Here is a 16102-nt window from a genome sequence, read left to right on the forward strand (position 1 = left end):
CTTAGAAAACTAAAGAATAGTTGTATGAGAGGCATTGCCATAGTTAGATTTAAATCCGGTTCCCAACACGATCAAAACAAACACATTATCACATGACTGCGCATAATTACAGATTCTAAGTGACCACTGTTGCCTTTGCTGGCGGGACCTAGTGTTTACAGTGCACTATGTCTTCTGGTATGGGCTAGAGCAATCTTGTTACTTTCATTGATCTGTCTTAGCTTTATCCTTGGCTTTGACAAAATGAAAGTGACTGAGGTATGAGTGATGCTAGTAATGCCATTCCTTCTGCAGCCAGTCCCTGCTATGAATGGTGTGAAAATATTGCTCATAGGGTAGGTTGTTGCATGCATTTCAGTGGGCTTGGCAGACTGATATGTAATAGCAACTTCTGGCTCGGTGAGGAAAGCAACGGGAAACTACCTCACTCCTCATTTCCCTAGTACGCCTCTTCAGTGATGCCTAGGCCATCTATGACAGCTGATGGCGGAGCTGTTGAGGATCCAACCAGCCTTCGGGCTGAGGACTAAACATACATACATACATACAAGTGACCACTGACCCATATGAATACACCCACACACTTATATTCTACATACAATAGAAACTAATACTTATCGTCAAATTTCGTAAAATTACTCCGACTGAATAAGAAAAAAAAACGAATGGGCTTACCATTTTCGGTTGGAAAGATTCCCCTAACCACAAATTTTGGTTACACACATACGATAGTTTGGTCTTTGACTTAAAAAAAGTTCCCGATGAATATTCCTTATCCATTTCTCCCGTAAAGACCTGTCTCCAGGCAATTTAAAAGCTTCAGCAACGGTATAATTCGATCTACAACCACGAACGCAGCAGGAACGACCCATTTTGTGAAATGCTACAGACAAGACACACTACAATATATCAGACCTTAATGCAGCTCTCGATATTAGCTAAAATGGCGCCGCAATCGGTTTGTTCAAATGTAAACATGAGCAAGTGCGAAGCATCAGTGTACTTCTTCGTGTTAGTTTGGTTTGTTTAGGAAACGTTTGTGTAGTGATGTGTTTATTGAAATTTGGTTTTAAAACTGTTTTGATATATTAGAACGCGTCGATCGTACTGTGTGCCTGAATGTAATTCGTATCTCAGCAGATGCACTTGCATACTTAATGCATCGTGATGATTTCGTAGTTACAAGTAATTTATTAGGGTACATTAAAACATTCGAGGATAAATTTATCAATAGGGATGATGTTTTCCATGTATTTGATGAGCTCTTTTTTCCGGATAAGGCCAAAACTCTGTGTTGGTGCTTATACTAGTACATTTCTCAATTATTATACCTTTTGAGATTTTAAAAAGTGAGTTAATAAAAAGTGATAAAGCTATTTATTTTATCTGTGAATGAAGATTATATTCTCTTTGTTAAATTGGAGGACAAGGTATCAACTGATATACTGTCACTTACAGTACGGTACGTATTTACGTTGTCAACGATTTGGGTGTTAAAGTGCTTTATACGAAAATACATATCCCACCAGAGAATTTCAAGTCGATTCTCCTGTTGATTATCTGTCTAGAATAATTTACCAAGGGTGACCCCTACTATATCTATACGTACCAATTCGATAAATTTCCAACATCTTTGAAATCATTTAAGAAAATACTATTATAGGTAAACAATTGATACGGTACGTAATCTGCCACTTGGAAGACAGTCCTAAATTAAGTTAACTGGTGATTGATCGACTGATTGAATGATTTTATTTATTAACTGAATCGAAACTGCCACACTTTGAAATGAATCAGATATTCCCCCAGAACTGTTATTTTAGAATGCAGTCCTATATTATCTACTTTCTGGGCCATACCAGTTCATAGAAAAGACTTATATTTTGAATTTTCCACACATTGCTTTCTAAATATAGGCTGTTTCTAGATAGTATTGGTCTATTACCCAAAGTAAAGTATTCTGTTCGTTAATATTGTCAACATAGCAATTCAGTACGATAATCAGAAGGTTATATGTATGTATCACAGGCTTGTTTACATTCAACCGATGCGTCGGCCATGTTGATTTTGTATTAAGGTGCCATTTTCCGCCCAATCAATAGTAGCATTAAGGTCTGATATATTGTAGTCGGTCTTGATCAGACCTTAATGCAGCTATCGATATTAGCTACAATGGCGCCCCGATCGGTTGTTCAAATGTAAACATGAGCATGTACGAAGCATCTGTTTAGTTCTTTCTGTTGGCTTGGTTTGATATGAAACGTAAGTGTAGTGATGTTTTTACTGAAATGTGGTTTTAAAACTATTTTGATATATTAGGACGTGTCGATCGTATTGCATGCCTGGATGTAATTCATATTAAGCAGATGCACTTACATTCAGTGTACTTAATGCATCGTGACGATTTCGTAGTTACCAATAATTTATTAGGGTGCATTAAAACACTCGAGGCTAAATTTGTCAATAGAGAGGATTGTTCCGTGCACATAATGAGCTGCTTCTTCCGGATAAGGCCGGTTTTTTTTTTTTTTTTTTTTTTTTTTTTGCTACTGGTTTTACGTCGCACCGACACAGGTAGGTCTTATGGCGACGATGGGATAGGAAAGGCTTAGGAGTTGGAAGGAAGCGGTCGTGGCCTTAATTAAGGCACAGCCCCGGCATTTGCCTGGTGTGAGAATGGGAAACCACGGAAAACCATCTTCAGGGCTGCAGACAGTGGGATTCGAATCCACTATCTCCCGGACGCAAGCTCACAGCCGCGCGCCTCTACACGCACGGCCAACTCGCCCGGTGCCAAAACTGTGTGTTGGTGCCAATCCTAGTACATTTCTCAATTACTATAACTTTTGGGGATTTTAAAAGTGAGGTTATAAAAAGTGATACAGCTATTTATTATATTCTCTTTGTTAAATTAGAGGACAAGGTATCAACTGATATACTGTCACAGTAGGTACGTATCTATAATACGTTGCCAACGATTTGGGTGTTAAAGTGCTTAATACGAAAATGCATATGAAATTTCAAATTGATTCTCCTATTGATTATCTGAAGTGAAACAGATGAAGCAGTTTGGTAGATCATTATCAGAATCATTGTTATGAGAGAATTGAAATTCGCGACAAGGTTATGTTTCTAACAAATTTCTTGAACGAGGTAGGCTATTATATTTAAAAGCGTCTGGTAATAGAAAGGTCATTCAAATAAATGTATTTCTAAAACAAGTACTGATTTATAGGAAGAATTACGGTCTGGAATAATTTACCAAGGATGTCCCCTACTATATCTACACCAGTTACATAAATTTCCAACTTCTTTGAAATTACTTAAAAAAGACTAGGTAGACAATTGATACGTAATCTGCCACTTGGATGACAGCCCTAAATTCGGATCATTGGTGATTGATTAATTATGACTGAATTGAAACGCATCAAATATTTTAGAATGCAATCCTATATTACCTACTTCTTTTACCATACTAGTTCATAGAAAATATTTATATTTTGAATTATCTACATATTGCTTATCTAAATATAGAGTATTTGTAGATAGTATTGGTCTATTACCCGAAGTAAAGTATTCTGTTCGTTATTATTGACAGCTTAGCAACTCAATATGATAATCAAAAGGTTATGTTTATGTATCACAGGCGTTTTTACATGGAACCGATGCGTCGGCCATGTTGTTTTTGTATTAAGGTCTGATATTATTGTAGGTGGTCTTAGCCTATAGCTGTTAAATATGGCGGGTGAAGTGAAAAGGAAGCGAGGTTCTAATTTTTCCACCTTCGAAAAGGAAATATTAATCGAATTGGTCACGCAATTCCAAGCTAAGAACAGGTAATCTTATTTTCCAGACCCCTACCATCCTTTCCACGCAATTCCGTGTCCCCTGATATGCGCTACACTGTAATGGTTTTGAGGTCCTTCTTCAGGATGTAAGTATAGGTTAAAAGGTACTTCCTTAGAGGGTATCCGCTAACACCTACCAAAATCCCTTCGTTAATTGTTCCCACTTCAAACTGTGCTCTGGTATGGGGGTTATTAAATATTGTACTGTCGCGCACAGATTAGGAGGTTAGGATCACTAATCACTTGAACATTAACAGAAAAGTATCCCTTCGATTATTATATATTTCGGTCCTATTGCCTCAAGATGATTGGATTCTTATGTGTGTACAACCTATCGTTCCTCAAACACCAGGAAAACGGTTTATTATACAGCTTATTATAAAGATAATTTGCTGCCGTTCTTCTCCTGAAGGGAATGCTACCTACCTTCTTCTCATGGATAACATTGCTGCAGAAACTCGACTAACAACTCTACTAACTGTGCCTTTAGAAATTCCAGCAGTGTCTCCGACCATTACGTGAAAAGAACCAGTAGCATACAATCTTAACGTTACCAGTACCTGCAGCATTAGAGAAAGGATATTCTAACCTCACTCGAATTTCGTCAACAACTTTTTTCGATAACCTGTATCTTTGAAGAAATTCTGCATCCGTCAGATTTTCAGTCATTACGTCGCAAACCCATTCTTCAATCAGGATTGTAGTTTAAAAGATCTAAATAGAGCAATTTCGCATCCAAAGGGCGATTCATAGCAGCCATTTTGGAACAGGTTGCTAAATGTTAGCCATTTAACACGAGAAACCGGGATGTTAACTTTAATACGAAGTTTAACATTTGTCAACGTTAACAGTTGTTGATGAAACGCAAATTTTGTTAAATCGGATGTTAAAATAATTTAATTTGTTAAGTGCCGGCATTAAAAAGTGTTGATGAAACCGGACCTAAAAGTTCTACACTTGATCGTGCGAGTTAGCTACGCGGCGAGGACCGTCTACGGACGATGTAGCTGTAAGCTTAAAATACGAGGCAAAGTCGGAAGAATCCCACCGCCTACCCCTCAACATGGTTTTATTTCATCCAATGACGTAATTGCCTTCTTTTCGTACTAAAAGGACTACGACGTAAAATGACACTTTACCGTTCTTTTACTACTTTCCACGCTGTGTTATTGGAAATATTCTCCGACTGGTCGAACTCCACTTCACAATAATGTAAACAAAGACAATCAGAGATATTATGAATCAGCAAACACCAAATGTTACTGAAAACTGAATTTTCACGACCGCATTGAATCGAAATTGATGTTCAAACTATTAGGATGTGCTTACGTACACGTAGTACGTGATGAAGAGATCTTAAGTACAGAACAAAATAGACCAACCAGACACCAGTGGGATTCGAACCCCCAACCTGTAACTTAGATCATTTCCAACAGAACAAAAATGACCTAGGCTCAATTGATAGAGCAACCGACGCGAAATCGGGAAGTTGTGGGTTCGGATCCTACTGGTGTTCGGTTGTCCATTTTTGTTCTGTATTTAACAGCTCTACGTAACACGACCTATAGGTTGAAAGTCGATTTAGACCAAAAGTTACATTTTCTCCACCTGACTGCAGCAGTGTGATTCACCAAACATGGCGCCTCTGCATTCCTAGCTCAAGTAACCCATCGCCAGGACGAATAGTAGCCATGACCATGTTGACTAAAGTATCTGTTAATCCATTTCCGACAGATAAATATCGCATATATCGTACAGTTCGTATTACCTTCATTAATCCCGAACCGGACAACCATGTTTGCGATTCCGGTAGCTAAGTAGACTGTTCAGTGCTTCAAATAACTTGCATTTGTTGGTTTTATTACCACACAACTCCTTGAACGCACTGTATGAGTGAAACAGGGATGATATGCGCGGCAACCTGTCGAAATTATGTATAATAAAATATTTAATGTAAAATAAATAAGTTCGTCTTAGTATGAAATAAAATATTGAACACAACAGCAACTAGATAAACTAGAACTAACTTAGATAAATATGCCATGAAAAGTAGTTAAATATGCCCTAAAAATAGATAAATACGACCCAGAAAAGGTAAAATATGACTTCATTTTAGGAGTTGATATAAAGTATTAGATAATTACTAACATTAAACATGCCAAAAAGTAATTAGCGATGGTACAGCAGACACATTTAACCATGCAGACTGACAGAGCTACAGTAGGTTAAAACTTCATACATTCATTATCATAGTCCTGAGGCGGAATTTTCACTGTTTTCCAGAAAAACAATGGTAAAAAGCGAAGTATTAGCATGGATGTTGGTATCTGTCGGTGCACGTTCATTAAGCATCACTTTCTCGAAATCATGTCTTCTAAACGTGCCGCCTACCTGTTTCGAGAAAAGAAAGAAAAATACATCTACAACAGTATTTGGAAATCGTGTGTTTGAAACTCGACGCAGATAACATTCCTTGTTAAAAGTAACGCCTTAATTTAAATGAAAATGCTCAAAATTTAGCCAAATATGACCTTATATCACTAAAATCAGCGAAATATGACCGAAAAGATTAAAAAAGCCGAAATATGCATTTATATGTGTGTTGGGTATTCAGCCCGAAGGCTGGTTGGATCCTCAACAGGTCCGCCATTAGCTGTCATAGATTGCCTAGGTGTCACTGAAGAGGCGTACTAGGGAAATGAGGAGTGAGGTAGTTTCCCGTTGCTTTCCTCACCGGGCCAGAAGTTGCTACTGCATATCAGTCTGCCAAGCCCACTGAAATGCGTGCATACAACATAAATTTGCTTTAAACGAGGTCAGAGACCGATCATTCACAGTTATTTCTCAGATTCCGAGTAAAATGAGCTCAGGAAAGAAATTTGACTTTTCCTTAACATCCAAACCTCAGTGAAAGTTGACGTTACTCATTTCGAAATTCTGTCCTCGCCTACGATTCGGAGGTAAACATCCCACTCGTAACGTCAAAGATCACTTTCCCCATGGCCGTTGCGTAAATAACTTTTTCCGTTCTTTGCCGTTTTCACAAGAGGCGAATGTTACCTATCCAGTCCTTGTTGCTCAATTCCCAACATAGTCAAAACCCTACCTGTGCTAGAGCAATGGGAATCAGCCAGGGAGAAAAACGGAAGACATGCACACAAAGGAAGACTGAACGAAAGCAGCGAACAATAAACAGTTTGGTAGACTGACCATTATGGACCATTTGTTCTCAACTTTCTACCTGCAGATAAAGAAGATTATACAGGAAGCAGGACACAGATTCTTTCGTGCACGGGACTGGCTTTCTACTTGTACACTTTTAAAAATTTAGGGCTTTCCTTCTTACGAAATTGTTTTATGTATTCCATTGGGTCCATGAGACAGACTCTTATATCAGACAGTTACTAAGCTGTTCTCACGATGCCAGGTGAAGAATTTAATTCCCTGGACTGGCCACCAATCGAATCCTGGATCTCCGGGTAAGAGGCTAAACCGCTAACCATACACCACGAGACTAGCAATAATAATAATAATAATAATAATAATAATAATAATAATAATAATAATAATAATAATAATAATAATAATAATAATAATAATAATAATAATAATAATAATAATAGAGTACCCTACACAACCGAGCAGAGTAGCCACACGTGTTAACGTGCTGTGACTATGGAGCCAAGCTCTGCACTCGGGAGACGCGTGGGTTCGAACCCCACAGTCAGCTGTTCTGAGATTGGTTTTCTGTGGGTTTAGGAAAGGTAGATGCTGCATAAAGGAAAATCAAGGAAACCTTTGGAGAAAGGAAATCTAGGTGTATGAATATTAAGAACTCAGATGGAAAGCCACTTCTAGGCAAAGAAGACAAAGCAGAAAGATGAAAGGAACATATCCAACAGTTGTATCAAGGTGAAGATGTAGATAATTTGGTTCTGGAACAAGAAGAGGCTGTTGATGCTGATGAAATGGGAGACCCAATTTTGAGGTCAGAGTTTGACAGAGCTGTGATAGACCTAAATAGGAACAAGGCACCTGGAATTGATGACATTCCCGCTGAATTACTGACTTAGGAGAAACCAGCTTGGCAACGTTATTCCATTTAGTGTGTAAGATGTATGAGACAGGAGAAGTCCCGTCCGATTTTCGGAAGAATGTTGTTATACCTATTCCCAAGAAAGCTTGTGGTGACAGGTGTGAAAACTATCGCACCATTAGTTTAGTATCTCATGCCTGCAAAATTTTAACACGTATTGTTTACAGAAGAATGGAAAAACAAGTTGAAGCTGGGTTGGGAGAAGATCAGTTTGACTTCAAAAGAAATGTAGGAACACGTGAAGCAATCCTGGCTTTACGTCTGATATTAGAGGATCGAATCAAGAAGGACAAGCCTACGTACATGGCATTCGTAGATCTAGAAAAGGCATTCGATAATGTCGATTGGACCAAGCTATTTAAGATTCTAAAGGTGATTGGGATCAGATACAGAGAACAAAAAATTATCTTCAATCTGTATAAAAATCAGTCTGCAGTGATAAGAATCGAGGGCTTTGAAAAAGAAGCAGCAATCCAGAAAGGAGTGAGGCAAGGTTGCAGTTTGTTCCCCCCCCTCCTTTTCAACGTTTACATAGAAAAGGCAGTAAAGGAAATCAAAAAGAAATTTGGAAAGGGAATCACAATCCAAGTAGAGGGAATCAAAACTTTGAGATTTGCCGATGATATTGTTATTTTATCTGAGACTGCAGAAGATCTCGAGAAGCTGCTAAATGGTATGGACGAAGTCTTGGGTAAGGAGTACAAGATGAAAATAAATAAGTCCAAAACAAAAGTAATGGAGTGCAGTCGAACGAAGGCAAGTGATGCAGGAAATATTAAATTAGGAGATGAAGTCTTAAAGGAAGTAGATGAATATTGTTACTTGGGTAGTAAAATAACTAACGATGGCAGAAGTAAGGAGGACATAAAATGCAGATTAGCACAAGCAAGGAAGAGCTTCCTTAAGAAAAGAAATTTGCTCACTTCAAACATTGATATAGGAATTAGAAAGATGTTTTTGAAGACTTTCGTATGGAGCGTGGCATTGTATGGAAGTGAAACATGGACGATAACTAGCTCAGAAAAAAAGAGAATAGAAGTTTTTGAAATGTGGTGTTACAGAAGAATGCTGAAGGTGAGATGGATAGATCGAATCACAAATGAAGAGATACTGAATCGAATTGGCGAGAGGAGATCGATTTGGCTAAATTTGACGAGAAGAAGAGATAGAATGATAGGACACATCTTAAGACAACCAGGACTTGTTCAGTTAGTTTTTGAAGAAAGTGTAGGTGGTGAGAACGGTAGGGGTAGACCAAGGTATGAATATGACAAGCAGATAAGAGCAGATGTAGGATGCAGTAGTTACGCAGAAATGAAAAGGTTAGCACAGGATAGGGTGGCATGGATAGCTGCATCAAACCAGTCTATGGACTGATGACACAAACACACTCCCATTTTCACTTCCAGGCAAAAACTAGGACAGTTCCTATTCATAGGCCGCAGTCGATTCCTTCCACCTCCTCACCAACATTCATTTCAACTTCATTAGTTCAACTAAGGTCGGCCTCAGGAAGGGCACCTGGCCGTAAAACATGTCATATAAATTCTCCTCACCTCATCCCCGTTATCAAGATACGGGACTGCGGGGTAGATATACAATAATATCCTACACTACGGGGCTAGCAATAATATTACAGTAAAACCTCTGTAACATGACACCGCGCTGATATAGATTATATTTCCATGGAACCAGCGAATCCCCGTTAGTTTATATGTACAATTTGTAATAATAATGTTAGTGTTTCTACGTCCCCACGAACTACTTATACGGTTTTCGGAGACGCCGAGGTGCCGGAATTTAGTCCCGCAGGAGTTCTACCGAGCACCTTCAAATACCACCGGACAGAGCCTGAATCGAACCTGCCAAGTTGGCGACTGAAGGGCAGAAGGCCAGCGCCACCCACAACCATCTGAGCCACTCAGCCCGTCTGTACAATTTGTTCTGTGTGTTGACCACCTATCTAACTCGAATCTTAACTACTGAAAATGAATGAAAATCCATAGCCTGTTTCCAGTCATTTGACCGGGTCAGGAATGGAATGAATGAAGACCCATCCAGCGGCGGGGATAGGAATTGTGCCGGCTGCCGAAGCTTGCCGCACTCCTCTGCGGCAATGTTTAATGATTGACAGATGAAATGAAATGATATTGGAGAGTGTTGCTGGAATGAAAGATGACAGGGAAAACCGGAGTACCCGGAGAAAAACCTGTCCCGCCTCCGCTTTGTCTAGCACAAAACTCACATGGAGTGACCGGTATTTGAATCACGGAACCTAGCGGTGAGACCCCGACGCGCTGCCGTCTGAGCCACGGAGTCTTCAATCTTAACCACTATCTGGCAATATTTCAAGCATTTTTCACCGCAAACTTAGTGTGGTAGTATACACATATTTATCGTAATGTTACAAGGCCACATTCCAAGCATCATGCAACTCTATCTCTTTAAATGACGATGTGCAAGTAAGTTGACTGATGGCTTTCGCAACTTAAAAGTGGTCTGGGCTAGGGAGATTACAAGATCTTATCAACCACAATAATTGCTATACAATTTGTGGGGGAAACAAGCTTCATTTTAGAATTTAGTGCAAGATGTGACCGTGCGGTTAAAGTCGCATAGCTGTGAGCTTGCATTCCGGAGATGATGACTTCGAATCCCACAATCGGCTGCCTTGAAGATGGTTTTCCGTGGCTTCCCACTTTCACACCAAGCAAATGATAGCGCCCTTTCCAATCCCAACGACGCCATAAGAACTATCCGTGTGACGTAAAGCAAATTTAAAAACAAGTTTTGATTTAAATATTAATTCGGCTGTAGAAGTTTTCTCTTAACTCCCCTCATCAGGTTTTCCGTTTTTTTTATTGCACCACAACTGTCCTCAATATTTTAAAAAAACGTGACAGCACACTTCTGTGAATTTTAGTATATTTTTAAACATTTTAATCTTGACAGATCCACTGAAGGTGGTGGTGGTGGTGATTATTGTTTTAAGAAAATTACAACTGGGTAAACATCCTCTATTAACGCTAATCAGAGGGAATAAAGGAAGTGGTCCGATACTTCGAAAAATGGAGGTATCGGCCAAAGAAAGACAAGGGCCATGAACGACTCCCTAGGCTTCGAATGTTCTAATACCATCGGGGTCGGAAAAGAACAAGAGTCGACAAAGGGAGGTCGGATAGGACGGATGAAAGTGAGGAACCTCGTACAAGTAAGTGGAAGCAATGTCAGGAATCAGCTAAGGGCCCCGCGGTCGCCAAGTTAAGAGTCTCTTTCTTTTTACAATTGGCTTTACGTCGCACTGACACAGATAGGCCTTATGGCGACGATGGGAGAGGAAAGGACTAGGAGTGGGAAAGAAGGGGCCGTAGCCTTAATTGAGGTACAGTCCCAGCATTTGCCTGGTGTGAAAATGGGAAACCACGGAAAACCATCTTCAGGACTGCCGACAGTGGAGTTCGAACACACTATCTCCCGAATACTGGATACTGGCCGCAATGTTAAGAGTCTCTGGAGCCCCTTCTGATCGCCTCTTACGACAGGCAGGAATTACCGTAGGTGTCATTCTACCGTCCCAACCCACAGGGGAGATCCATTGAAGATGGAACGACCGAGCTCGATAGCTGCAGTCACTTAAGTGCGGCCAGTATCCAGTAATCGGGAGATAGTGGGTTCGAGCCCCACTGTCCGCAGCCCTGAAGATGGTTGTCCGTGGTTTCCCATTTTCACACCAGGCAAATGCCAGGGCTGTACCTTAATTAAGGCCACGGCCGCTTCCTTCCACTTCCTAGGCCTTTCCTATCCCATCGTCGCCATAAGACATATCTGTGTCGGTGCGACGTAAAGCAAATAGGAAATAGAAGATGGAACGAAGTTTCTGAAAGACAGTTCTGGATTAATTGATTATAAAAACTATGCGGATGCAGACTGTACAGTATTCTAATTGAATAAGTTGTCAATAGTTACTGCATTCTGCCTGCTGTCATTTCTTGATGGATACAGTACTTTTGCATCCATCTCTTGGCACAGGCCAGAGTAAAGTGTAGCTTCCACCGAAGTCCCAGTCAACATTCATGGCTGTGACATTATGGAAGTTGCTGGGGTGTGGGTAGTGCCGAGTAATGACATTCAGAGCACGACTAGTGCATCTGAGTGTTATGAAAGGTGCTGCTCATAGGGTCAGTCGTGCTGCAATAGTACTTTCTGACCCAGTGAGGAAAGCAATGGCAAACTACCTCACTCCTCGTCTTGCCTAGTACGCCTCATTTTGGTGCTGCCATTGGTTTTTGGGGTTTCCATATAACCGCATAACCTTTGGTGGTGCTATTTGAGGATCCAACCAGCCTCTGGGCTGATGACCTAACAGACAGACAGTTACTGCATACTATGCGAGACTGAATCAAGATGTACCAAAGCTAATGCAAGGAGTTCACCGTAGTAACCAACTGTATTCTGTGAGGAAACAAGTGAGTTCTCCGACATCTTTACATAGGTCTGATTCCAGACCGAGGAACTGCCTGGCCGAGTCGGTAAAGGCGTGCTCGGTTCAACCAGAAGGACGTGGGTTCGATTCCCCCTCAGGAAGTCGAAATATGTAAGAAACGAGGTTTCCATTTCCAGAGGTGCACATGGCCCTTAGGTTCACTCAGCTCCACCAAAAATGAGTACCAGGTTAATTCCTGGGGGCAAAGGCGGCCGGGCGTAGAGCTAACCACTCTACCCCATCAAGTGCCGAGGTTGCGGACAATGGAAGCCTTTAACTTCCTCCGCTCCCAGGGCCTTTGTGGCCTGTAGGGAAATGACTTCGTTTTTTATTTATATTTTTTTCAGGCTGAATTCATTGTAAGGCTAGGTGGGCTCAGAACATCTTATTCGTATGTTGGAAATAGAGGTGGTATGGCGATTATTGTTTCAAGAGGAAGTACAAGTAGGCAACCATCCTCTATATTACACTAATCAGAGGGAAGGAACGGAAGGGATCCGACACTTCGGAAAATGAAGGTACCGGCCAAAGAAAGGCAAGGGCCACGAAAGGCGCGAAAATGAAAAACTCCCTAGGCCTCGAATGTTCTAATACCGTCGGGGTCGGAAAAGAACAAGAGTTGACCAAGGAAGGTCGGGTAGGATAAATAAATCAATATATTTCCAATTCCTTTGCAATCATTTAAGAAAACGGTAGGAAAACAACAGATAGGGAATTTGCCACCTGGGCGACTGCCCTAAATGCAGATCAGTAGTGATTGATTGATTGATTGATTGATAAAAGTGATAAGCGTGACAAAAGTAAGTGGAAGGAATGCCAGGCCAGGACTCAGCTCAGGGCCCCGTGGTCTCCAACCAACGCTCCCAAGCTGAGAGCTTCTGGGGCCCCTATTAGTCGTCTCTTACGACAGGCGGGGGATACCGTGGGTGTTATTAAACCGCCCTCACCCACAGCGGGGTGTTGAAAATAATGGACATGAAAGTAGCGACGATTATATTGCAACAGTGGCAGGAGGGCACTCGAAATGATATCGAGGCTAAGTTAGGAATGGACTCGATTGATGGAGCTGTACCGGCATCGGTAGGGCGGTCATGTAAGGTGAATAGAGGAGAATAGTTTATCTAGGTCCTAGATTCCAGGAGAATAATGTACTCAGTCATAGAGAGTAAGAGGAGTAGAGGGAGACCAACACTACTCAGCTGTTTATAATTTAATGACAAACGGTGTGTAAGTACACGAGCCCACACAAGTAGTTGGAAACAGACAGTTGTGAAGACGCGTAGTAATTCATAGACTTGCAGACTGTACGCTGAAAGGCATAACAGTTGACAATGAAGATGTATGTATGCATTTATGTATGTATGTATGCATGTATGCATGCATAATCATAATAATTGTTACGAAAATATTATGGATCACAGAGGTGAAAGGAGGTGCGAGCATGAACGGGTGAATATAGAACAGTCATAAGAACAATTTAAATTTTAACATTCGAGCTATACTTCTTCCTTATATCTTTTTGGTTTCTTTCCAAAAGTTACACTTTACAAATTCAGGTACAATATTTTAGCCCATAAGCCAGGGTAACAATTTTAGAAAATCAGAACAATCAACTAATGACCTATTAGCAACCTGAGCTTGAAGCTCCCAAATTACAAGTGTTACTTGAGCACTACTGCTCCAGTCAATCAACAATCAAGGAGAAGGATCTCCCAATATTTTTTTTTACATCAATTTACACTTTCCAAACCTATCATAGGCACAATCTACATTTTAAAAAAATGAACGGTATTCACTGTCTTATACCCTCAACAGTCTGGTATCTTTAACACAAAAAAAATGAAATAGAGTTTAACGGGGTAACATGTACCCATTCTACAAGCCTTTGGTAAAAACATAAGGTTAAATTTACTGGCCCAAAAACCAAAATGGCGAGGATGCGAACACTTGCTCTCCTTAAAATTTACGTTAAATGCATAAAATCCTATTTGGGCTTATGGCCCGACGTTACAGAGGCTCCCCACGGAGGTGACTAGATGGAGAAAAATATTTAAGTTACAGAAATTACAAGATATATTTTACAGGTTACAAAATCATAATCACCGCAAGATCAAGTTGAGAGGGAACATGAGAGTTCCATTGCTAAAGTTACATTGCTAAATATTTGAAACCTTCCCCTCGAGCTAGCTTTGGAAGACTCTCACATGTTAAAAAGGATCTGCCATTACCTTGAGCTGGTGGACCTCCCGAAGATGGATGAGGCGGCCGCCGCCTCCGTTACGAACACACTCTACACTGGAGCGATCACTAAGACAACCTGATCCGAAAAGTGCCAGCTTTTATAGCAGAGGGGAAGGTTCCAGAAAATTCTGGGCCAATGCCCTGACACACCCCCAACTCTCATTGGATAATCAAATAAATATCAAAATTTCATCATTGGTGAATAAATAAATGTACAAAATTTCTGATTGGCCAACGCCTTAAGTTAGCGGGAAGAGATAGAAGTGTTGATAACTTTTGAACATTAAAAACAAACACTAAACATTCCAGTTTAGGAAAACTTAACATATCAAATTATCTTAGAAATTAATAGTTCATCTTCGCCCAGAGGGCACAACCTAAGTTGATAGTAGAGACATCTGTCGAAAAATGTCCAAACTTGTTGTACTAGTAGTTTCAAAGTTTATGTTACAGAGGATTGTATACAAGGCGCTAATTTTAAACGTACGGAACGGGTGTACCTCCGGTATAATAATAATAATAATAATAATAATAATAATAATAATAATAATAATAATAATAATAATAATAATAATAATAATAATAATAATCAAACGAACATCATGGTGCAACAGCCCGAAGGGCCTTGGCCTACCAAGCGACAGCTGCTTGCAGATTATGAGGTGTCGTGTGGTCGGCACCACGGAGACTCTCGACTGTTATTCATTGTTTTCTAGACCAGAGCCGCTATCTTACCGTCAGATAGCTCCTCAACTGTAATCACGGAGGGTGAGTGGACCGCGAACCAGCCCCCAGATTCAGGTAAAAATCCCGGACCTGGCCGGCAATCGAACAAAGGAAATTGAGCCAACGGCACGTGGTGTTCCCAAGTGGTCACTCATCCAAGTAATGACCTCGCCCAATGTTGCTTAACTGCGGTGATGGGACGAGAACCGAAGTATTCAACATGGTATGACCGTTGGCAATAATAATAATAATAACAATAATAATAATAATAATAATAATAATAATAATAATAATAATAATAATAATAATAATAATAATAATAATAATAATAAATTTTGGTTCCTTTAGACTGCCTGTGGACCACTGGTTCTTAACTCGGGCGGTCTTTCTTCCTAGCCCGGTACTCTTTGATCCTCACGCTGTGAATGTCTTATCGTTCTTGAGTACATTTCACCCATACTCCAGGACGCAGTATTTTGGCTGTTATTGTTGGGAGAAAGCCTGATGTTCTGATCAGCATTCTGTACTTATCTCTGTTGTACATTTCCCTGGGGTCAAATTGCAGTTGTTCTATATATGGACCTACAGGGAGCGAACCCCCCCCCCCCACCTCTTAGAGACCCATAACTTTTCGTGATTAAACAATATTATAACGTATTGTATATTGCATTATGAAAGAAAGAAAGAAAGAAAGAAAGAAAGAAAGAA

At 40.3% G+C, this 16102-nt stretch overlaps 1 pseudogene; it reads right to left on the reverse strand.

Annotated features, from left to right (window-relative positions):
* Window positions 1-15512: 15512 nt before the first annotated feature.
* LOC136876551 (5S ribosomal RNA) lies at window positions 15513-15631 on the reverse strand (annotated as a pseudogene).
* Window positions 15632-16102: the final 471 nt, after the last annotated feature.

Source organism: Anabrus simplex, chromosome 6 (genome assembly GCF_040414725.1).
Source record: "Anabrus simplex isolate iqAnaSimp1 chromosome 6, ASM4041472v1, whole genome shotgun sequence".
Taxonomy (NCBI): Eukaryota; Metazoa; Arthropoda; class Insecta; order Orthoptera; family Tettigoniidae; genus Anabrus; species Anabrus simplex.